This window comes from Humulus lupulus, chromosome 1 (genome assembly GCF_963169125.1).
Source record: "Humulus lupulus chromosome 1, drHumLupu1.1, whole genome shotgun sequence".
Taxonomy (NCBI): Eukaryota; Viridiplantae; Streptophyta; class Magnoliopsida; order Rosales; family Cannabaceae; genus Humulus; species Humulus lupulus.
In genome coordinates, this window is record NC_084793.1 from 306,107,244 (window position 1) to 306,132,324 (window position 25,081).

General features: G+C 36.2%; 1 long non-coding RNA gene across 1 annotated transcript; it reads right to left on the bottom strand.

Moving 5' to 3' along the window:
- Window positions 1-8,213: 8,213 nt before the first annotated feature.
- LOC133812683 (uncharacterized) lies at window positions 8,214-10,410 on the bottom strand. The gene is made up of 2 exons (XR_009884010.1): window positions 8,930-10,410; window positions 8,214-8,530 (listed from the first exon to the last, which is right to left on the bottom strand). It is a non-coding gene; the product is annotated as an uncharacterized LOC133812683 (long non-coding RNA).
- Between the last annotated feature and the right edge of the window lie 14,671 nt (window positions 10,411-25,081).

Genomic DNA, 25,081 nt, shown 5'->3' on the forward strand with positions numbered 1-25,081 from the left:
AATGGTGTAACGGGGAAGTTGATACATTAATTTTCGAGCCTGGTTCCGATCCTTTGGAAGGACGCTGGTCTCGAGATATTCGACTATCGGGGTCATCCAGGTAGGCTCGGAATCAATCATACACACGTCTTCCTTCCCCGGCTCGTTAATGCTAGGCGCCGAGAGATGTTCTATTGGCACAACATTTAGCTCATCATTCTCGGTGGAAGTAGCGAGCCGGGCTAAAGCATCTGCATTTGAGTTTTGCTCTCGGGGAACCTGTTCGATCGCATAAAACTCGAAATGTTCCAATGCGGACTTGGCCTTTTCTAAGTAAGCTGCCATTTTCGTGCCACAAGCCTGGTATTATCCCAAAATTTGGTTAACCACAAGCTGGGAGTCGCTGTAGCATTGTATTGCTTTAGCTTTGAGCTCTTTGGCTATAAGGAGTCCCGCCAGCAAAGCCTCGTATTCGACCTCGTTATTCAATGCATTGAAGTCGAATCTTAAGGCAAAATGAAATCTGCTTCTTGCGGAAGTAATCAAAATGACCCCTGCCCCCGATCCATTTTCATTAGATGACCCATCGACGTAAAGTTTCCACAGCTCGTGGGCCGGGGTTATAACTTCATCGTTGGTCATGCCAGTACACTCCACTATAAAGTCCACCAGGGCCTGTGCCCTAATGGTCGTCCTCGGGTGGTAGGTGATCTCGAATTGCCCGAGTTCAATCGACCTGAAGCTTCTGGCTTAGACAAGACTTGCCTCAGCGGTTGATCGGTTAATACATGGATGGGGTGCGCCTGAAAGTAGGGTCGTAATTTGCGAGATGAATGAATTAAGCTGAGAGATAGCTTTTCCATCAAGGGGTATCTCGACTCTGCCCCCACTAATCTTTTACTGATGTAATATATGGGCTTCTACACCTTTTCTTCTTCTCGCACGAGCACTGTACTTATTGCGTGTTCGGTAGTGGCAAGATATAAGTATAGTACTTCTCCTGTAATAGGTTTTGATAAGATGGGGGGTTCTGCGAGGTGCTTTTTAAGCTCCTGGAAAGCCAGCTTGCATTCTTCCGTCCATTCAAATTTCTTGCCTCCCCTCAATAGGTTGAAAAATGGAAGACAACGATCTGTAGATTTCGAGATAAACCTACTCAGTGTCGCCACCCTGCCGGTCAAACTTTGGACATCTTTGTGTCTTCGAGGTGAGGGCATGTTGATTAAGGCTTGGATTTTTTCTGGGTTAGCTTCTATCCCACGAGCATTTACAATGAATCCCAGGAATTTTCTGGATGATACCCCAAAGGAGCATTTCTGAGGGTTAAGCTTCATGTTATACTTCCGGAGCACGACAAAACACTCTTCGAGGTCATCAACATGGTTATCGTTAAGTTGAGACTTGACTAGCATGTCATCAACATAAACTTCCATGTTGTTCCCTATTTTCTCTGAAAACATCATGTTCACGAGCCGCTGGTATGTGGCCCCAGCATTTTTGAGTCTGAATGGCATGACGTTGTAACAATATAGTCCTTTGTCTGTTATAAAACTCGTATGTTCCTGGTCAGGGGCATGCATGGGAATCTGGTTATATCCAGAATAGGCATCCATGAACGACATCAGTCCATGCCCTGCCGTGGCATCCACGAGCTAGTCAATCCTTGGTAAAGGAAAACAGTCCCTTGGACAAGCCTTGTTGAGGTCCGAATAGTCAATGCAGGTTCGCCATGTCCCATTTGGCTTCGGGACCAACACCGGATTGGCTACCCAGTCAGGGTAAAAAGCATCCTTAATGAACCAGTTTGCTTTTAACCTGTCGACCTCCTCCTTCAGTGCCTTTTTTCTATCGTCATCCAGTTGTCTTCGCTTTTTTTGCTTCGGTGGGAAGCTTTTATCAATATTTAGTGCGTGGCTCGCTATGTTCGGACTTATTCCTACCATGTCCGAATGTGACCATGCGAAGACATCCTGGTTTTTCTTCAAGAAGCAAATTAATTGCTATTTAGTTTCCTCCTGGAGATGTTTCCCAACCTTTACTGTTTTGGAAGGATCTGACTCTTCGAGCTTGATCTCCTCGAGCTCTTCTAATAGTTCAAGGTCAGCTTTCTCCTTCACCCTTGGGTCGATCTCCTCATATATCTCCAAGATTATCCCATCTTTGTTTTGAATAATTACGAGTGCCTGTGCACTCGTCTGTTTCTTTCCTCTTAGGGAGATGCTATAGCATTCCCTTCCAGGCAACTGGTCTCCCTTCAACGTACCGATGCCACTAGGAGTAGGGAACTTAATGGCCAGATGCCTCACAGACGAGACTGCCCCCACCCTACTAGGGCGGGTCTTCCGAGCAGCACGTTGTAGGTCGAAGGCAGGTCTACTACCACGAACTCCATCATCTTGGTTGTTGAGACTGGGTAGTCTCCCAAGGTTACGGGGAGTTCAATGGATCCCATGCAAGCAGTCCCTTCTCCTGAAAAACCGTACAGTGTTGTCGCACATGCTTTCAGGTCGCGAAGAGTGAGTCCCATTTTCTCTAGGGTGGCCTTATAGAGAATGTTAACTGAGCTCCCATTGTCTATGAGAACCCGGTGAACTCTCTTATTTGCCAGCTGGAGAGTGATGACTCCTCAGTAAAGGTTATTGGATGAGACTCTATCTTTTGACTTTTAGGAGCTCTAGGTTCGGGTTCGTAAGGAGACCCGTCCCCAGTTTTTAGCTCGTAAACATATCTCTTTTGGGCATTTCTGCCCACTCCCGCGAGATGAGGTCCTCCCGAGATGGTTATCACATCTTCTCCATCAATCGGAGGTGGCTTATCTTCTTCCCTGGCTCGGGAATTATTGTTTTGCGCATGTTGTGGCGCAGCTGCCCTCTAGCTTGTAGACGCCTGGTTAGTATTCTGGTTTTTGACATATTGTCTAAAGTAACCTCTCAAGATCAATCCTTCGATCTCGTCCTTCAACTGTCGGCACTCATCAGTAGTGTGCCCGGTGTCTCTGTGAAATCGACAATATTTGCTGGAGTCCCTCTTGGACTTTTGATTTCTCATTGGGTCTGGACGTCTAAAGGGGACCTGGTTTTCATTAGCCAGGTATATGTTCTCCCGAGATTCGTTGAGCTCGGTGTACACTCTGTACACGGAGAAATATCTTTCCTCCTTTTTTTTCTTTCCTCCCTCGGCCTCGGGGTTACTCCATTTGTTCTTCTTTCTCTTGGAAGGGTTTTCCGCAGCATGCTTTGAAGCTGGTGGGTCCACCGAGGTTGAGGCAGAGTTTACGTTTATCGTTGTAGTTACGGGCTGGGAGGTCACATTAAGTGTCGACCTCGCTTCTTCTACATTGACAAACCTCTGTGCTAGTTTGTTAAACTCGGTTAGGGACCTCACCAGTTTTCTCTGCATGTCGTCCCAAAGAGTGCTTCCTGGCATTACTCCAGCTTGGACAGCCATTAGATGACCGCTGTCATCCACATTTCGAGCCCGGGAAACTTCCAAGTTAAACCTCGTAAGGTAACTTTTTAATGTCTCGCCTGGCTGCTGCCGAACATTAGTCAGAGTTGACGCCTCGGGTCTGACCCCCATCATGGCTCTGAACTGCTTCTTGAAGTCCTTAGACAGCTGATCCCAAGAAGTGATTGAGTGTCTTCTATATTTTTCGAACCAACTCTTGGCTGGTCCCGTTAGCGATGCCGGAAATAACATACATCTGAGCTCGTAACCCAGTTACTTGCTCTCATTATGGTATTGAATGTACTCAGATGGCTGTACGGGTCAGACTTTCCCTCAAACGTTGGGACGTGAGGGATCCAAAATCCTTGAGGAAATGGGGTATTGGAAATATGGTGAGCGAACGGTTCGAGCTCCTCATCAGAGTCCTCATGCCGACATTGGCCTTGCTCATTTTTCAAAAGTCTGAAGGCCTTCTCCAACTGATCAATTCTTTCATGAACCGGGTCCGTGAGGGATCTTGCCTGAAATTGGTTGTCATTGATCACAATTCTAGGCTCGCACCTCCACAGGGGATCTTTTCGATCATTTAGGCGATCCCTCAGGTCCGGGTTTATCGGGTTAACATTACCCCGATTCTGATTCAAGTGTTCCCGTAGGTCAGAGTGATTCCTGCGGTTCCTAGTATTCTTTCGACCTCGGTCATACATACTGACCGATCTAGTATCTCCCGAGTCGTCACTGGTAAGACTCGTCGCATGATTATTTCAAGAAGGGTCTCTTTCATGCTGCCTCATTTCTGCAGTGCGAGACCGAGACATTTGACTTCTTATAGACCGAGTGCCTCTTCGCTCCCTGAAGGCTTCTCTGTTCCCCTGCCTCCTTCCTGCACGTCTTTCCTCATCATCTCGATCTGGCTGAGCATTCTTGCGAGGTGGTGAAGGATATCTTATAGGTGATGGAGGGAAGTGTATGGGTGAAGGTGGTTGCCACCCATTTCGAGGCCTAGATGGCCTGGAGTTTTCCCGAGGCGGGTTGGTTGCATTCTGCATGTTACCAGGGATTTGAGTCCAAGCCTCTGCAGGGGTTCGGTTATTCCCAGTTCCCGCTGGTACGCCCGCAGTTGAATTAACCAAAGCCCTAGCTCGGATGCTCCTCTGGGGTCTCAAGGGAGCGGATGGCTCTACTGGTGCCGGAGGTTGCTCTGGCCTTCTCGTGGTAGCATTTTTTCGTGGACGCCCACGAGGCCTGTGGGGAGGAACATGCACGTCCCTTAGAGGAAGGGCTTGGTTTTCACGCGGAGGTGGGGGCTGAGCCGCCTGAGCCTCTGCGACTATCCTAGCCAACTCCTCATTTCGCTTGTTGGCTTCGGCCAATTGCTGTTTCAACTACCGGTTTTCAAGTTCCACAATGGGAACGTACCACTCAGGATTGTAGTACATATCCTCATCCCTTGGAGGTGCTAGTGGTCCCCGAGAATCAGAGGACTCGCTTCTCTCTTCATTATTCGGGTTTACCATTGGCTGCTTCCCAGGGCGTCTCGGATAGTTTTCTTCAGGAATGTTTTGATCGTTTGCGGCCATAACTTGATCAGGGACTGAATGCTTAAGGCTCTCAATGAAAGCACCAAACTGTTGACGCTGTTTTTCGTCAACAGTGAATATAGGGCATGTAAACAATAAATAGTTATGGCCAGAAAAATACAATAAAATAAGTAGGATTTTTTACGTGGTTCAGCAGTTAACTCTGCCTAGTCCACGAGTCTTTGTTATTAGAACTTAGAAAATTTCTTGAAATTCTTCAGAGATGAATTCTCCAGAGTTTCTCTCAAGATCACAAAATTTCGGTCCTTTACAAAGGTGCATGACTTCTCTATTTATAGAGGAAGTCTCAGAATACTCTCCCACACGTCTCTGGGAAGTTATCTTTTACATTAATAAATTTAATGGCTTTAAAAGCCTATAACTCCTATATACAAGGAAACGTCCCCTGAAGACCAGGGGGCGTATAACTGACCAATAAATATCACTTTATTATAACTCCTCTCCAAGTGACTCACTAAGATGTTCGAAGTCCGCAATCAACGTTGTCAGCATCGTACCAGCCTAGGTCTGTGATTGACTTTCGAGTTGTAATATTTTCTTCGAGACCACGTGTAACACGTGGTTTCGAGCTCATGCTTATGTCAGGCTCGGAACTTCTGATCCGAGGCCACCCGAGAATAGACGTACTCCGATGTTTATCTTTCGAGCTTGCAAGGCTTCGAGACCGCTATTTCGAGGCTGCCATCTGTTTTGAAGGTTCAGCGCCTAAGTTGCGAACACGTATTCTAGATATTGCGAGCTCACACCTGACGAATCCAGCTTTTGAGATCACAATTCTCAAGGCTCGAAATCTGGGTGTAACACTAACTAAATCTTCCAAACCACAAGCAAATCCTTCATAATAATAAACAATTCTTCTAACATATTTTAAAAGGAAAAATTCAAAACCCAGAATCCTCGACTATAGATCTGGAAATCAAGTCCTCAGGTTCAAATGAAAGTTCCAGATCTTAGTGTATCTCAAATCTTCGTCAAAGCTTGATGTCTGTCGTTGCCTGCAACATAGCCCAAGTCTCTGATATCGGCCAACGTTGCAGCCCAGTCCGTCTTCAGCCACGCACCCCTCTGACGTCGTTCGTCGCTGCCATGGAGCCTAGCTGTCTTGCGCAGTCAGCTTCGATCTCATGCCAAGGTCACGTCACCCAGCCATCCATAGGGGTTGCTGTGTCGTTCCCCATGACAACCAACACCATTGTTGCTGGAGTAGCCATGTGCGGGGCAGGTTCCCCTTTGTGCGACTATAGGAGGAAGTTGGTGAAAGAGTCGAGGCTGGATTATCTAGATATGATTTCTTAAAGGAAAACTTGAGGTTTGTGATTTTTTTAGTAGGAAAGAATAAGAGATTGACTAAGAAGAAGAAGAGTCGGCCGGTTACATTTTTGTTTTTATTAATTAAAAAAATAATTTTCAAAGTTTAAATGTTTTAATTAATTAAGATTTTGACTTTAATTTAATATTTAATTTTTTTTAATTCAGCTTTAAAAAAATTTAAAACTAATTTATATTTTTATTAGTTAAATACATTTCTAATTAGTTTTTAATTAATTTTTTATTTTGAATTACACAGTTGGCACTGAAGTGGCAATCCACATCAACATTTAAAGTGTCACGTAAGCATTTTGTTAGCCACATGTGACATAATCTAACAGAAGTCTCATGTTTTAATAACATGCATAGTTCAGGAAGAATTTTTAACATAGCGAATTATTCGAGGGACACAATCATACAATGGTCACAATTCGAGGGGCAAAAATGTCATTTATTCATTTTAAAATTAGTCCATGCATGTAACTTTGCAAAATATTGATACTTTATAAACATCTCTTCAACTTTAATGTCATTCAGCACAAAATAATGATACCAACGACAGCAACGAAAAATATTTTTGTTGTAATTTTCATAAAATAAAAGGTTATTTAGGATTTTTGCTCCCTGGACTATGTCCAATACATTATCGTGCTTTCTAATTTTTTTGAGTCGTAAAAAATTATCCCCGAATTATTCACAGTGTTGTAAATTGGAACTTCTGTTAAGTTTTATCCTATGTGACTAACATATTGATGACGTGATTATTTGGTCACTGACTTTTAATATTAGATATTACATATTTTTATTTAAAATAAAATACTTGAGACCCAATACTAAATTATACTATATTGAATACGCATAATAATAATTTTAAAAAATATATATTAATGATTAATTAGGTATTATATTTGAAAAAATACAGGGATTTGACATTGTTTTTGTTTGAGTCAAATTCTTCTCCCAAATCTTTTATTTACTTTGCTTGATTGTGGATTTAGTACACTGTTCTTTGCTGATGTAGTTCATCTGGTTCATACACATTCTTTTGGCTAAACCAACATCATAAATGTGTCTTCACTGAATTGAGTAAGTACAACAAATGTGAGAGTGCTTGCAAAAGACACTCCATACTTAAGTCAACCCAATATTTATTTTCCTCCTCAATTCTCAATCTACAAAAACCTTTTCAAAACTCAAATCTCCAAAAAATAGGTCCCATTTCTTCTATTTATAAAATAATGACAAAGAATAAAGTAAGAAAACATATCAGGACTGGTCCATGTGTCCAGCTTCATTAACCTCCTTCTCGTCTTTCGTTTCTTTCAAATTGTGAGCTCCCAGGCTCACCAATCTTTTCGCTTAACTTAAGTGCGAGTTTAACGCGATAGTTAGTAGTTTTGGTATGCCACTTTGGAATCCCAAACTAACACAATTCAACTCAACTCAACACAACACATGTTATACACAACTTTTCATCCTCCAATCCAAGCTTATAATTTATAATATTATTATATTTTTTTTTTTAAAAAAAGAAAACCTTAACTATATTATCTGTGATATATAACAACATATTATTGTAGTTAAATGCGTAAACTACGGAATATAACTATATAACTATATTTCACTAAACTACAACTCGAATTTTGCTGCAAGCTTTAAACCGATTTTTAAAAACTAAAAGAAACATTCCGAAACACCAGCAGACACATTAAATCCAACAACCTTAGCTTAGACCCTAAGTCAGTAGGAAGATGTGATGAGAGTTATCAAAGCTTAACCACTGCTATTCATTAATGCTATCGAACTTGTTTGCTTCCTTGTATTTGGTGTCAAACCACTGCTATCATGAATAGTAGTGCTAAATATTGCGGAATTAGATTTGAGAGAAAACTTTGTGTATTAATCAAAAGTGAATGAAATAGTCCAAGGTACAATAGCTACATTTATAGCTAATGATGATCAAACTAAACAACCAAACTAAAACTAATTGAAGTACATGGAAAATACAAGGGAAATAAAGTAATCTAAAGTCAATAATCCTATGTCATTTGATTGCAACTCCTTCATAAAAGCAGACCCAAATAAGGCAAATAGTGTTTCAAGAGCAACTAACCTTCTTCATGAAACCAATGAGCAAACTTGAAAGATTGTACAGAGTCTGGGCTCTCTGTCTCATCTACTCAATTATCATGATGCTACCACAGAAGCAAAAAAAACACGGGTCAATCTCAAACCAATGAGCAAACTAGTGTTGGGAGATGCTACCATAGAGCCAAAAGACACAATGCTTTCCTAAACCAACTAAAAAAAATGGGTATATTTGCTTAAAAGCAACTTTTATTTGATACGTATCTGAAGTATGAATCCTAAAAATATTACACAAGAGAAAGCAATGAATAAGGCAAAATATTAAGTAGGATTTTCAATTGTAAATAATCCAATAAAACGATTCTTCAAATCAATGGAAATGTAAACTAGAAAACCGAATATGAGCACCAAAATGGAAAATTCAAATGTTTAAAAACCTAATACATGAAGACAATTCATATATCAGAGACAATGGAATTCAGACCAATTTAAAATACTGCAAATACCTCAAGGGAAGGGAAGTAGAAGAGCCAGAGCCAGTGCCAGTGCCAGTGCCAGCAACACTTAAGGTTAAGTGTTAATGCACTGCCGAAAAGCTTATGCAGGATTGAACAAGTAGACTCGCCCAAAATTGAAGGCACAGTTACCTTCTCAGCATTAAGCTGTACAGGCTCGTATGCTATCTGTGCCAAATGATTTATCTGAAACATCTAGAGTAGATGATGATTATCAATTGAGCCACGATTGCTTATACTCAATCTACCCTCATGGAGGCCTTTCCATGGAATCAATATCCTTGATTACATACATATTTGCATTCGAATCAATCATCTAATCTAATATACAACTCCTTACAAGTCTAAGGCCTATATCAATTCACTTCCAAATACTTTCAACTCAACACAACAAACCAAATTTGCAGAATATTTCAATAAACATTTGAAACAAAAAGAAACATCCATGACTACCAGCTTACAGATTCACAACTCACCACTGCTGCATGGACATGGTTAGATTGATTACCTCTTCTGCTCTATCTTCACTTGTAGAGTCAGAAGAGAAGAACCAAATGTTATTCAGATTAAAAAAAATTCCAACAGATTAAGAAATTGAAAAATGTAAACAAAATAATCAATACCAAGAGGACTAATCGAATTTTGCCGCAAGTTTTCAACCTATTTTAAAAAAATAAAACGACCATTCCAAAACAAATATTTTAAAAAATAAATACAAGTTTTGAATTAATTTAACTTTCAAAGTATAAAAGAACACTCCGAAACACATATTTGAGGAAAACAAAAGATTTTAACAGATTTTTAAAAAATAAAACGACCATTCCGAAACTAGTGCTGAAACTAATTTTCAAAGTATAAAAGAACACTCCGAAGCACATATTTGAGGAAAACAATACATCAATACATTTTTTTTGTGATGTGTTTTGGTTCTGAGTTATTGAGTAGAGCCTATGGAGTCTGAAAATCGAAACCCACCTCAAGGATTTTGCTACCCGGAACCTGAACCAGAACCGCTGAATATGTATACGGGCCTGCCCGGGATCAATTCGATGCCACCGCCGGCGAATTCCACACCGTCGTCCACTGCGGCTGCTGCTGCTACTGCTAATACGACATCGCTCGAGGTCCCTCCGAATAAGAAGATCCGAAAAACCTATACGATTACCAAGCCGAGGCAGACCTGGACGGAGCAGGAGCATGAAAAGTTTGTCGAAGCTATAAAATTGTAAGTATGCCTTGCTAATAATGTTTGTTTATGCATTTGTATTTAAATGAAGGGAATATACTTAGTTCTCATATACTGGTAATTGGGCACATTCATTTATGGGTTTTGCAAACAAGAAAATACATATAATAGTTTAGATTTAACAAAAATTAAAATACCAAGAAGAAGAAGAACGAGAGTATCAGAAAGAAAAGAAGATAAAAAAGAGAGAAAGAAAAAGGAAATACATCGAGAAAGAGAGAAAGAAAAAGGAAATAGAAAAAAATAAAAAATCAGTTTTTAAATTTTTTATTAATTAAAATATATTTTTAATTAGTTTTTTATTATTTTAAAATCAAATTATTTTTAATCAAGCTCAATGAAAAAAAAAACTAATATTTTTTTTCTAATTAAGGCTTTTGTTTGTTTACTTATTCAGATTTCATCGCGACTGGAAGAAGATTGAAACATTTATTGGTTCAAAAAATGTCATTCAGGTACTCATCTTTCCTTTCTTTGAATTAACCCAATAGTCTATTGTTCTCGGTGGCTTCACTAGAAAAATTTAGAACATAGTTAATGTTCTACGCCTACTTTTTGAGTAAGTTTGTCATCAACTTCACATTCTTTAAGCTGCATTTGTATTACATGGATTTACTCTTATATAATCCGAGATATGACTTTTGACAGATACGTAGCCACGCACAGAAGTACTTTGAGAAAATTCTGAAAAGTGGGAAAAATGAACATGTACCTCCTCCTCGACCAAAGAAGAAGGCTACTCATCCATACCCACACAAAGCCCCTAATAATGGTGTGTATATTTACATGTATTTTGGTTCTTTCTTATTTTTTAGTACCCTTTACTGATATAAGCTTGTATTTCAGCTTCAAATGTTGCTCATGTCACTACAGCTTCAAATGTTGTACCACAAGTGGAAGAAGGTTTCAATCTCTTCTTACTATGCTTTGCAAACTAAATTTAGCTTTTAGTCCATTTCAATTTGTTTCTCCATTTTTCTATAAATGTTTTTTTTTTAACTTAATTGCTCTTTAGATGATTGGAGGTTCTTTGTCTCTCAATTTACAGATAACACTATAAAGGATCATACATACTCCGAGGCAATAAAAGGTAACTGATTTTACTAGAAAATATATAAATATATATGTTGGGATTTTACAAACTTATCCCTACACTAACACATTAGTTCACAAGGTCAATTTTGACCTTTACACCAATATATGTATAGCTAATAAATTGTCACGAATTGGTTCAATCAGACAAAATATCTCAATTTTAATTATTAACCCTATTACTTTGTTTTCTTGCAAAGATTTATTAACCCTATTACTTTGTTTTCTTGCAGAGATGAACATGAGCCTTCGAAAGCTCTACCAAGAAATCCAATCCAGGAGTACAAGGTATTCTCAGCACATTAACGAGTGAAGGAAAATCAAAGAGGAAAAACCAGAAATTAACAAAGAGAAAAGGAAGGTGATTATAGTGCACCAAAAATTTTTTTTAGTAATTAAAATTTTTGTGACTTATTTTATTTAATTGTTAGAATTGTTTGGTATAATTTTTGTGAAATTATTTGTTAAATGATTTTTATTTTAAAATGTGATTATTTGAGATTTGGTTGAATGCACTACGGTGCATGGTAGGTAGTGATGCACCCTAGTTATTGAGTGTGTGATAGTGCATGGTAGCATGGTGCACATGTGTAGAATTTTCTACACACTTTGAAGTTGCATTTTATTGGATTTATTGAATTAATTAGAAAATAAAATAAAATAAAATAAGGGAAATGGGGTCTTGGTTGTGTGTGTGTAGTGGGAAAGGAAAAAGATTTTTCCAATTATTATTTTTTTAAATAAATTAAAATTGGAAGACAAGAGCTATTTTGGGTAAGGGTGTGATCATATTTTTATCTTCTACCAATTATGATAAAAACAAATAAATAAAAATTAAAGGGAAATAATTAAGAATAGGAAACTTACCATTTGGTGTGTTAGACTATTTTGGGCCACTTTAGAATAAAAAGGAAGAGAGGAAAATAGAGAGCATTATGCTCTTGGGTGTCGTCGGCCATAGAGAGAAGATAAGAGTGAGAGAGAGAGTGTCAAGTTCTAGAGAGAGAGAGAGAGAGTCGTGAAAGAGAGAGAATGAGAAGAAGAAAGGAAGAACAAGAAGAAGAGATCAAGCTTGGGTATGACTCTTGTTTTTACTTTATGATTCTTCCTTTTAATTCTAGTATGATCATTAGGGTTGTTTCTAATTGTTAATGTTCATTTTCTTCTCCATCTTGATTTTTGAAAAAAAAAAACCTAGGGTATTCAAGAGAGGTTGTCTTTTGGGTGTTGGTTCTTGTGTTCTCTCAAGGAAATTCCTCCCTCTACCTATGTGTTGATCTTGATTTCTTGGGGTGACTAAGGATTTATGAATTGTAATAAAATGTTGATAGTGTTCCTATTATTTTGTTGGTGGTATGTTATTGTGATCATGCATGAAAGATTTTGTGTTTAATGCATGAAGGCGATTTGGTGTTGATTTGCTATGTATAATGATTGATGATATTTCATGATTTATTACATGGAGGTTTCGGTCTATGCATGTCTAGGAACCGCCTTTATGATTTATTATTGTTATTGTGATTTGTATGTTAGATCCATGCTCTAGGACCCCCATAGGAATTTTTGGTGTAATAATAATTTGGACTTTTGATGATTGAATCCATGAAATTTCATTACTACAAAAACGGGATTTCCCGACAGTTTTTAACTGTCGCTATTGAGTAACGACGACGGTCAACTAACTGTCATATTTGCCTATACCGACAGTTATTAGGCGTCACCGTTGCTGGCTATGCCGACAGTTATTAGGTGTCGTCGTTGCTGGCTACGCTGACAATTATTAGATGTCGTCGTTGCTGGCTACGCCGACAGTTATTAGGTGTCACTGTTGCTAGCAACGCCGACAGTTATTAAGTGTCGTCGTTGCTGGCAACGCCGACAGTTATTAGGTGTCATCATTGCTTGCAAAAAAACTATTTATTTTTATTTTAAATTAAAAATTATGATTTAAATGAAACATTTATATACAAATCTAAAAAATTATAGATTAAAATAATAAAATTTATACAAAGTATTTACAAATCTAATAAACAAAATTTGGACAAATATAACACTACTACTTGACTCAAAAATTATATAACATTGTCTATAAACATAATCGCCTTTACCTTAAAAATATGTAACTAGATTTACAAAGTAAATAATTAATCACTCAAAAAAGAATCATTTACTCTAATAAAAATTACAAATAAAATTAAACACTAAATTCATTGTCCAACAACATATATTTCTTCTTCTTCTCCTTGTACTCACCCTCGTTACCAATAGTCTTTCCAAAGTAAAAATTGGTACTATTTCCTACAACAATTCAAAAAAAAAAAAAAAAAGAGTTAGGATTCTCAATAGTTCAGACTATGATTAGTGTCAAGAGTTTAATCAGACTGTGATTAGTGTGATCAATACAACAAAAAATTTAACTGGTAAAACATAACATATCATGTAATCAAGCACCACAAGCTTTAAAGTTGGAAAACCAAGAATATAACAAAACCTCCTTAAATCAGTGTAACTAATGGCAATGATACACAAATTAGACATATTTTTCCACCAAAGTCTCAAATTTTCACTCCATTAAATAGATCTCAAAAACAAAATAAAAAAATTACAGATTTAAACAAAAACAAATCTATAGATCATATTTATTTATCAACAAAAACCAACTACAAACCTCATATATTTATCAATTGTAGATCATATATAAATAAATACATATATATATTCCACAAAATCAAAACTAGTTTTGGGTGATTTTCTTCGTAGTAGCAGATCAGAGAGAGAGAGAAAAAAAATAAAGTTAAAACTGAAATAAAATGAATAAAACCAAAAACACACACACACACACACACACACACACACACACACACACACACACACACACACACACACACATATATGCGTGTGTGTGTGCGCGCGTGTATATACCTGGTGAGAGTGAGAGTGTGCCAGGAAATGTACCATTCACCCATCACCACAAAGTTCCAATTACAATTCTGCTATGTAAATTAATTACAGCCTTCTATTATTTTTACTGTTTGTAATTAATTATTGATACCATGTTTAAGGTATAGGACTAATATCTCGCAAAAGTCATTTTCAAAAAATCAGGGGCATCCCTTGCTCATTATAGGTTGATGAACCCATTGATCGTAAGCTTGTCCAAGATGACCAACATGTAAAAGCAGTGATGAGAAAGGACAAGTTAACTGGGGCATTTAATGCAACTTTAAAATATTGTATCAAAGCAAATATGCCCGCTTGAAAGGAAAAAAAAAGATAGTTGTTCAAATTTACCTGTGGAACCAAAATCTTAACATGTGTTTCCCAAATCTTTTCCCCTTGCACAGTCCATCCAGCAACTTATAAGAAACTTCAGAAAAAAAAAATCCACAGAATAAAGATGATGACTATCGTTAAGTCACTGGTTATCATCAAATGATTAGTAAGAGTTATTGGAACTTTTCCTGTGCGAATGCCCATCATCCCAAGCTTAAAGATCAAATTTAGCAAACTCAACCACTCTGCCTCACGTAGCAAACCCCAGTCAAACCATTGCAAAGAGAAAAAAACAATTTAATACCAGAAATGAACTCAAAGAAACATATAAACTTTATACAAACCATTCAAGTCATACTAACTATTAATAGTGTATTATACTCTTCAAAGCAGTGACACCTGGTTTCTAATTGTATATTGATTTATATTTAAGCTAATGCCACATCTACCAAATGCATGTACTCCCAATCAAGTTATCAAAAAACATTGTTATATATTACAGAGGGTTTCTTTATTTCCTTTTGAGTTATGCAAAGCATACAAATCCTATTATTTTTTTAATATGTACTAACTAGTGTCTACATATATATGTAGTGGGTTGGCATGACACTAATAACTAATTAATACATTGGTTGGCTTGACACATTACTAGCTAATTAAATTCATGTATAGGTCTTGAATTTTACTAAAAGGAAATATGCAACACCTAGCGTATTAGCTACTATACCCATTTACAAGGGGGAAGACTCCAATCCATATTTTTTATTTGTAAATTTGTGAGGAAAGAAAGTATTATATTTATAAATTGAAGAGTACACTTTAATAACTCAGTTTAAAAAATAGAAAACTACATATTTTACGGCAGTAAGCAAACTTTAAGTTTAGAATGTCCTATAACAAGAGTTGCTTCTTCTTAGAAGTTTCAAAACTAATGCATATAAATATATATAATCGTAGGTCCCTTATCAAAATCTATAACAATTATAACAATTGCAAAACTAACATATTTATATTTGGAGCTTCTTGAATATGTATTGCCCAATCATACTATTGAATCACCACTTGATCACCTTCAGCAAAGAACCCCTTCCTACTTACCAAGAACATAACCAGTTCAACTTGATTGAACTCTCACACGCAACTCATAGAATGAACACAAAGATCAAATAACTCTAAGGCACATTAAAGAGAAATGAATAGCTTTATTGATATGTATATCAAGCTTACATAGCAAAGATAAAACTGGTACGTTTTATAGTTACATTGTCGTATTTATAGATATAGGCTATGAACCGAACATAATAGTCATGGTTGACTGGACAAAAGAAATCACCACTAGTATAATCAACATGATACACATGGATAAGTATTAGCAGGCATCTAGACTAACAAATCTCCACCTTGACTGCTAATACAAAGCTAAACATAAAAATATATGAAAAACAGAACAGATTAATCACTGATGACAGATATCAGTGATTTTGAGCAATTCAAGACAGTGATCGAACTTGGCTGTAGCAAGTGATTTGGTGAGCATATCAGCTGCATTGTCTTCAATAGAGACATTGCAGAGCTTGAACTTTCCTTCACTAATTACATCTCTAATGAAGTGTAATCTAACATCTATGTGCTTGGTCCTTTCATGAAACACTTGGTTTCTGCTGAGGTGAAGGGCACTCTGGCTCTCACAGTATATGTTTACACATCTTTGATCAATGCCTAGCTCCCTAGTGATTCCTTTCAGCCAGATTCCTTCTTTTACAGCTTCTGTACAAGCTATGTATTCTGCCTCTGTGGTAGATAGGGCTACAATGGTTTGAAGATTGGCTTTCCAACTGATTGTACACCCATTTAGCATGAACACATAACCTGATTGCGATCTCCTTGTGTCTAGATCCCCAGCATAGTCTGAATTTAAATTTGCTCACTACACTAATCCCATGACAGATATCTGGTCGAGTGCAGACCATGAAATACATCATACAGCCTACAATTCTTGTGTAAGGAATAGACTCCATATATCCGATTTCTTCTTCAGTAGTTGGTGCTTGTGAGGAGGATAATCTGAACTGTTGAGATATAGGTGTACTGACTGGTTTCGCATCAGCAAACCCGAATCTATCTAGAATTTTGGTAATGTATTCACTCTGAGACAGCTTAAGCCTTCGGTTTCTTCTGTCTCTATCAATTTCTATTCCCAAAATTCTCTTTGCTGGACCAAGGTCTTTCATGTCAAATTCCTTGTTCAGCAACCTCTTTACTTTGTCTATGTCACTCATACTTTTGCTGGCTATGAGCATTTCATCTACATATAGGAGTAGATACACTAGGGCCTTCTCATTTTTGACATACACACAGCTATCAAAGGCACTCCTTTTGAAACCAGTTTTGATTACATAATCATCAAATCGTTTATACCACTGCCTAGGTGATTGTTTTAAACCATATAGCGACCTTTTTAATAGAAAAACATGATTCTCTTTTCCTTTTACCTCAAAGCCTGTTGGTTGTTTCATGATTATCTGCTCCTCAAGATCACCATGTAGGAAAGCACACTTGACATCCAGCTGCTCTAGTTCTAAGTCCTCTACCGCAACAAGGCTTAACAAAATCCTTATTGTAGTGTGTTTCACTACAGGAGAGAATATCTCATTGTAGTCAATACCCTCTCTTTGTGTGAAACCTCTAGAAACTAGTCTGGCCTTATATCTTGCTAATTCCCCACCTGGTACTCCTTCCTTTAGCTTGAAGATCCACTTACTTCCCATAACCTTTTTGCCAACAGGTCTCTCAATCAGGGTCCAAGTCTTGTTTTTATTTAGAGAATCTATTTCATCTTCCATTGCTGCTTTCCACTTCAGATTATCACTTGACTGAATGGCCTCTTCATAGGTTCTTGGTTCAAAGTCACCAAATTCTGCAATGTTTAGTGCATAGTGAACCACATCTGCAAATCCATACCTCACAGGTGCTTTCACAGCCCTCCTCTTACGATCTCTGACCAATTCATAATCTAAAGTAGTATCCTCGTCTCGATCAGATTCACTATCGGCTAGTTCTTGCTCTCCTTCTTCCATAACTTCTTTTGTTGCAGCTGGAATGATAGGTTCTAATTGGTTAGGCAGCTCCACCTCAAACTGAACATCCTCATCAGCCTTCTTACTTTCTACCTCAGTAGGAGATTTCAATGTATCTTTGTACATCTTACTTTCTTCAAACACTACATCTCTAGTGACAAAGTATTTCTGGTGGTTACCCGATTCAATACTCCATAATTTGTACCCTTTTACACCCTCTGGATACCCTATAAAAATGCACTTTCTTGCTCTAGGTTCCAGCTTGTCTTGCTTCAAGTCAGCATAAGCCACGCACCCAAATATCCTTAGATGTCCATAGTGAGCATTATGACCTGACCATGCCTCTATGGGAGTCTTAAAACCAATGGCAGATGATAGGCATCTGTTGATTAGATAGCTAGTTGTTACCACAGCTTCACCCCAAAAATTCTTAGGCAAACCAGAGCTAATGATCATACATCTTACCCTTTCAAGTAGGGTCATGTTCATTCTCTCGGCCAACCCATTTTGTTGCGGTGTTCTAGCAACTGTAAGATGCCTTCCAATCCTTTTTTTCCTGCAAGAAACTTTAAACTGGTCTGCATAGAACTCCAAACCATTGTCAGTCCTGAGTTTCTTAATTCTTTTTCCAGTTTGGTTCTCAAGCAGTGCCTTAAACTCCTTAAACTTGGGAAAAGCTTCATCTTTAGTTTTCATAATATAGACCCATACTCTTCTAGAAAAATCATCAATAAAAGAAATAAAGTACCTGGCTCCTCCTCTTGAAATTGTTCTAGATGGCCCCCATAGATTTGAATGCATATAATCCACAATTCCTTCTGTGTTGTGTTGACCTGCTCCGAATTGCAGCGTGAATTTCAATAAATGCTCAAAATTAAAGCAAACTGCTGATAAATTAACGTCAACTCCCAAAACTGAATTAAAAGAAATTGTACCTTAAATTCCAGTCCCTTATGTAAATAAACCAACCTTTCAACAACACTTAAACTAAGGATAATCTGCATTCTTTTAATCCAAGGACTGAACTGGGGCAACTCAGTTGAAAAAATGATCTTCCCAACTTCTAATAGGAATGTTTCATAAACCAATAGCCGTTGGATCTCTCTTTCTCCATCTATAAAGCAATTTCCTCTGAGATTTGCAAAGTGTGGGTGACTGAGAACACCAAGGATATATACCATAAGAACTTGAACAAAGAGCTCTAAAAGTAGGGAAGTTATTAGATTAAAGCCCAATTTCATAGAATGTGTGAGAGAAAGAGATTTTTTATTTTGGGTGAGCATGTACTCTGAAAACCCTATATATATAATCTGGTATCATTTTCGCAGCTCCCATTTTCACACTCCCTTTTTTCTCCATTCCTTCATTACAATATTAATAATATAATATTGACCTCATAATACAATTAAAAAATAATTGAAAAGAAGCAAAACAACAAAAGTATAGTCACTCCCACTGCCACCCCCACCCCAAGGTACATTTCCCACTTTTTTGTTTTGTCTTTTTGTTCTGTTTTCTTTCAGCTTATATATATATATGAATGAATTGATTCCTTCTATTAAAATGACAGTGAGTACCCATTTCTTGTATTAAACTTTTGTATAATCTATTACACTTTGCTATAATATTTATTTTGTTTATTAATTTTTTTTACAATCTTAATAATAATGCAAACCATATGTTCGTGAAAATGTCTCAATGAACTAACTTTATTAAATTAGATTGAGATTTTCAACTAATATACAATATGCGTTGTTGCTTATGGTTTGATATTTGAAATGAATACTTACCTTGCATTGATTAATTGTACTACTTCATTATCTTCTTTTTTTTTTGTTAAAAAAAACATATTGGATATGTGATGTAGAGTGTACATTTTAGCTTAGTTTGATAATTGATATATTAACAACCTTGTTTTTATTGAAGATTTTAGTCACGGTACATAATCACTTTAAGTTAATTTTCTTAGACCCATATATTTAAATAGATCTTATTATGATGTTCGAATAATGATATTTTTATGTAAATTTGCTTTCTATTAGCATTTTTAGGTGGATCGATTGTCCAATCACCCAAGCTCAACTCTTATACACTCTATTTCCAAGATTCGATGGCACGAACGAAAGTACCAAGCATTAGAGATCCACAACAACCGATTCAACGGCGGTTGATTATTCACGAATCTAGTCCGAAGTCGTCGTGCTCAAAATCGTTGGATGCTAGTGTGCCACCAACACCTCCCGCAGACACAACAACGACTCAATTAGATAATGAGGTAAATGAAGTTAAATACATTTTTTTCTATTCTTGTACTTTTTTTTAGAATGGACAATATATTTAATTGAAATCAATTGGCTATAAATTTAGAGCACTAAAGACACGATTTGAAAAATATTGGTTTAAAATGTAGAACTCAACTAGAACGAGTAGAGCTCAAGTGGTTATGGTCGAGATTTTTAAAAATGCAATGAACTTTCAGTTTAGGGCTCGATTAGCATGAGTTGAGATTTCCAAATTCTAATTGATAGCATAGAGCTCGACTGGTGAGTAGAGCTCGACCATACATAGTTGAGATTTCCAAAGTCTAATTAAAATTGTAGTATGGAGCCAGACAGGTGTGAGTAGAGCTCGACTGATGTGAGTAGAGCTCGACCAAAGTGGAGATTTCCAAATTCTAATTCTAATTGAATTTATATTACATAAAATTAAGTCTTAAAATAATTCAAGCAAAATATATTTTTCCCACACCTAAAATTTATATTTTTCTCACATCAATTATGTAATTCTATTAATTTAAATTAAATTGTTATTTTCTAAGGAAACATGATAATTATAAGTATTTTAAATAATTTCAAGCCTTTGTTATTTCTATGTAATTTGAAAATAATAAACGGATTTATTATATTTTTTTAAATGGCTAAATAAATTATTTTTATGAAATAAAAATAATGTCTTGAGATTTAATCAACCTAGTAATTTTAAGGAGATAAATAATGGTAAACAAAGCATGTTACAATTTTATTATTTTGAAAACGATAGAAGTAAGACACGTTGAATTATCATTTTAAACGCCACGTTTATGCAACATTCCCACGTATGCATGTCGCATGCAAATTCACTTTTACGTTAAAAAATATGTCTTTTATGCAACCATGTAGTTTTTATAGAAAGATCATGCATGCAATATAGGTAGAATGTGCATTATTCTTTTATGGTCTTATGTGTAATTATGCATTTTTGTATGTTGTGAGTAACTCTCACCATGTGTCCATGGCCCATGCACACATGAGTTATATGAGTGGGCAAAATAGAGATAATGTGAAGCTAAGGAATGTTATTTTGATTATGGTATAGGCTCGTCGTTTTACTTAGCTTGGACCTGAGGTAAGGAAGTTAGATAGAATTTTGCTTGTTATGCTATGAATGGTAAGATTGTTTGTATGAATGAAAGTGTTATGATGCTTTACGCTATGAATTATGAAATGCTTTGATACGATGATATGTTTGGATTGTATGTTGTATGCTATGAATGGATGTTAGCGTGATGAACGCAGCACATCAAACAGGAGTTGCCAAGGATATGAAGACGTAACCCGAGTTACTAAGGATATGAAGACGTAACTCCAAGGACAGATGCGTCGAGGTTATTCAAGGACCAGATATCATGTTTATTGTTGTGTAAAATCAAAACGCAAGTGCACGTAATCGTAATAAGTAATAAAGAATAAGTGAGATCTGATCTTTATCTACCAATATTTTACTTACGCATATTTATTGGTAGGCAAATGATATTTTTACCTACCAATATTTATTGGTACGAACTATTGGTAGGTAAATGTTAGCAATATTATAAATTTTCGGAACTATGATTGGCTACCAATAAATATTGGTAGGTATAGAACTTTACCTACATATATATTGGAGGGAAACAATTTTTCAGTTGGCGCAAATTTTTCCCTCTCAATTTATTTCATATTTTAACTTTTTATCAAAAAAATAATTATGTGTATAATTTTTTATCCTACATATCTTGCCATGTCAACATATTTTAAATTATTATAGTATATGCACAATTTTCTAATTACACTTACTATTTAATTAAAACATAAATATATATGTTATAAATCTAAACTTAACCCAAATCAATCAGCATAAAAAAGAAAACCTATAACCCTAATATCTCAAATCCCTCTTCTCTCATTGCGTTTTTGCTGAAAACCCTTCATCTCCTTCGATCCTTGGAGTTGACCAGACGACTCCTCCATTGTTGCAGACCTAACCTATCTCATATGTAGCTCTTCAGTCCTTAAGTCCTCTCATCTATGTTCCTATTTTGTCTCATTCATCTTCTCTTTGACTCGTTCTATAGCTCTACACGATTCATCAGATATGTTAGCCTTCGTCTTTGCCTCCCTCATGATTTCTTTGAGTCGCCGTTGCCGCTGCCTCCCATCACGACTTCTCTAAGTCACCGCCTGTGTCGATGACTAACTTATTGTTTGGTCTAAGCCCCTGAAACGCTGATTCTCTTCACCTAAAATCGCATTGGGTAATTTCTGTAGTTTTTAGCATTAAACACTCGATATAACAAATAACTCCATTGTTGCATACTCGTGTGTTATTAAGTTGGGTAGATTTGTTTTTCCTTTGTGATATTGATGCCATGTCTAATGTTTCTAAGGTTTTAAGGATTTGTGAGTTTTGGTTTGCTTGGCTATGTGGGTTTGATATTTGCGGATCACTTGGCTTGGTGGTTTTGAGAGCTTTATATTGCTTGGCTTGGTGGCTAGGTGGCTTTAAGGTATATTCTATGACTGATGTTGATTAAATCTCCAATAATCTAAAGGGTTAATGATGAATATATTCATTGTTCTGAATCTGATACTTTGTTGCTATATTCAGATATAGATGTTTGGTTGGTTTTGTATTTTGTTCTTGATATTAGTATTCAAATTTAGGATATAGTTTTTATATGTTTACTGCATTAGTGAATCTGATATGTATTTGTAGTTATGTTGAAATTACATCATTTTCTGATAAAAAAGAGTTGACATTCTTTAGGTTGAAATCTAAATCAATGCTATTATTTTCTAGTTCTTCTATGGGGTTTAGGGTTTTGATTCAAATGCAGAAGTTAAATCCTATTGATGGATAACAGGATTTTTTTGGATACGGTTATCAATTGACTATTTAGGCAATTCAATACACTTAAGTGTGTACTTATTCCCTCTTGAAGGCCAAAAAATAGACAATGCTTCATTTCTAGGATTAGTTATCTACTCCAAGTTCCTAATTTGGGTATTTTGTTTATGTTCTTGTCATTATTAGATTTATGAATTTTATCTGTATATTTTGGTTTGGTACTTTATTTCAAAATGTTGTTGGTGGCTTGTTCTTCAGCTGCATTTAGATATATGTTTTGTTTAAGTACTTCTATATATTATTTCTAATTTGTCTATTTGTATGCAAATTTTCTTCTGTTTCTTGTGTATAATCTGTGTACTTAGTAATATTTGTTTTGGAGGCTTTGAGGATTTTGGATTTCTTGGCGCCTTGAGGGTTTTGGATTGCTCTCGGCTCTGCCTCTGTCTCCTTGCTTGCTCGCTTCATCCCTGCTCTCTATCTCTGCCTCCTTGCTCCCCACCTGTCCACTCTTTGCTGCCGCTATTGTTCTCTGCCTCTACCATGTCTGATTTGTAAGTCCATTGCTTATTTTTGTTATGATTGTTTATACCTTCTCCAGTATTGATTTGTAAGGAAAATTATTTAATTTTTTGTTGTGTTATCTTCTTTGAGACATTGTTGTTTATATTTTTGTTTTACAGATGGTGTTGTTGCAGTGGTAGTTTACAACTGCGGTTAGTAGATTGAAGTGGATTGGCGGATCGCTCACAGGCTTGGTAGTTTGTTGGTTGAGGTATATTCATGATCTTATTTGATGAAAATCCCCAATTCTGAAGGATTGATGATGATTAGTAATTTTGAGGCAATTTTTGTTTGTTCAGTATGTTTTTGATATGTTCATTGATTTATTTTGTCATTAAGTTTATTGGGTCTTGGTGGTGGCTTTGTGCTATGTTTACTGTGTTAGTGTAGAAGACTTTGTTTTTTATCTTGTTATGTTTATCAGCTCCCATATGTCTGAAGGATTTATGATGAAAAATTGTCTTACTCTTTTCTCATGCTTGCTTATGATGTATTGTTTCTAATGAGAGTAGCTCTATGATTTTTTTTTTAGTTTTTTCTGTGGTTATTCAAATCTATTAAATGATTTATGTCAAATTATATTGTATGTTGTTGACTAATTTACTTGAATGAAAGTATGGGTGAAAAACTGATTTTGGTGAGATTCTTTGATTGTAACATCATAATCTTTATGCTGGCTGAATTTGACATAATTCTGGAATTGTTTGACCTAACTTATATGCTTGCTATCTATATATGTAATTAAGAAACTAGTTTTTATGATTCTTTTGCATGTTTAAACTTTATTTATTGTTTTATTGAGACAAGGTTTGACAAATTTCTGTTTTTATGATTAGTGTGTTTCGGCTTTGAGTTGTGTAGGGTCTTTGGCTGTAGGGTCTGGTTCTGTGTCTATAATCTGATTTTTATAGTTTGTGGATTTTCACCACTGTTACTTTGAATTTATTTTGCCTATGATGTTCAAGAATAAGTGTACTTATTCTATGTTGGTGATTATGAGACTTGATGTGCTCATATATTTGTTTTTAATATATGTAGGTATGTCAAGTGTCATAAATGCCCATAGTAATAAGCCATATATAATCTGAAATCCTTATGATGACTAAATTGGGGATATTTTTTATGTTGAAGTTAATTATAGTCATTCCCACTATCGCCAACCCAAACCTCGCCTCTCAAAGCCATCATCGACATTCTCAAAGTTCAGTTAGAGGAAGGAGGCTCTCGTGCAATAATTCCAAAGTGAAGAATATCAAGAAAAATGTAGTTAGAGAAAAGAGATTTGTATAGAATTGTAGATATTTTATTTTATGAAATGTAATTAGTGTAACACTCATCATTTAATAAGCAATGAATATTTTATAATGTATGTTTGTTTATTTTGTTATTCATGTTAAATAATTTATTTGAGGAATAATGACAATTATTTTTAAAAGTAATTACTTTCATTTATTGTTTATATTAAATTAAATTTAAAGATATAATTAAAATTACCTACATGTAAACATTATCTTTACTCACAAATAAATAAGTGTAGGTAAAAATAGGTATATCAGCTCATGCCATGTGGACCAATTATTTAGTGCCACGTAACTAATAAAAATGGACAAGTAACCCAATCATTTAGTGCCACGTCATGTGCAACGTGGAGTGCCACATCACTTGCCACGTATAATGCCACATATAATGCCACGTCAAACACTAGGTCAATGACATTGACTCATTTTTTGTGGGGTCCACAAGATTTTT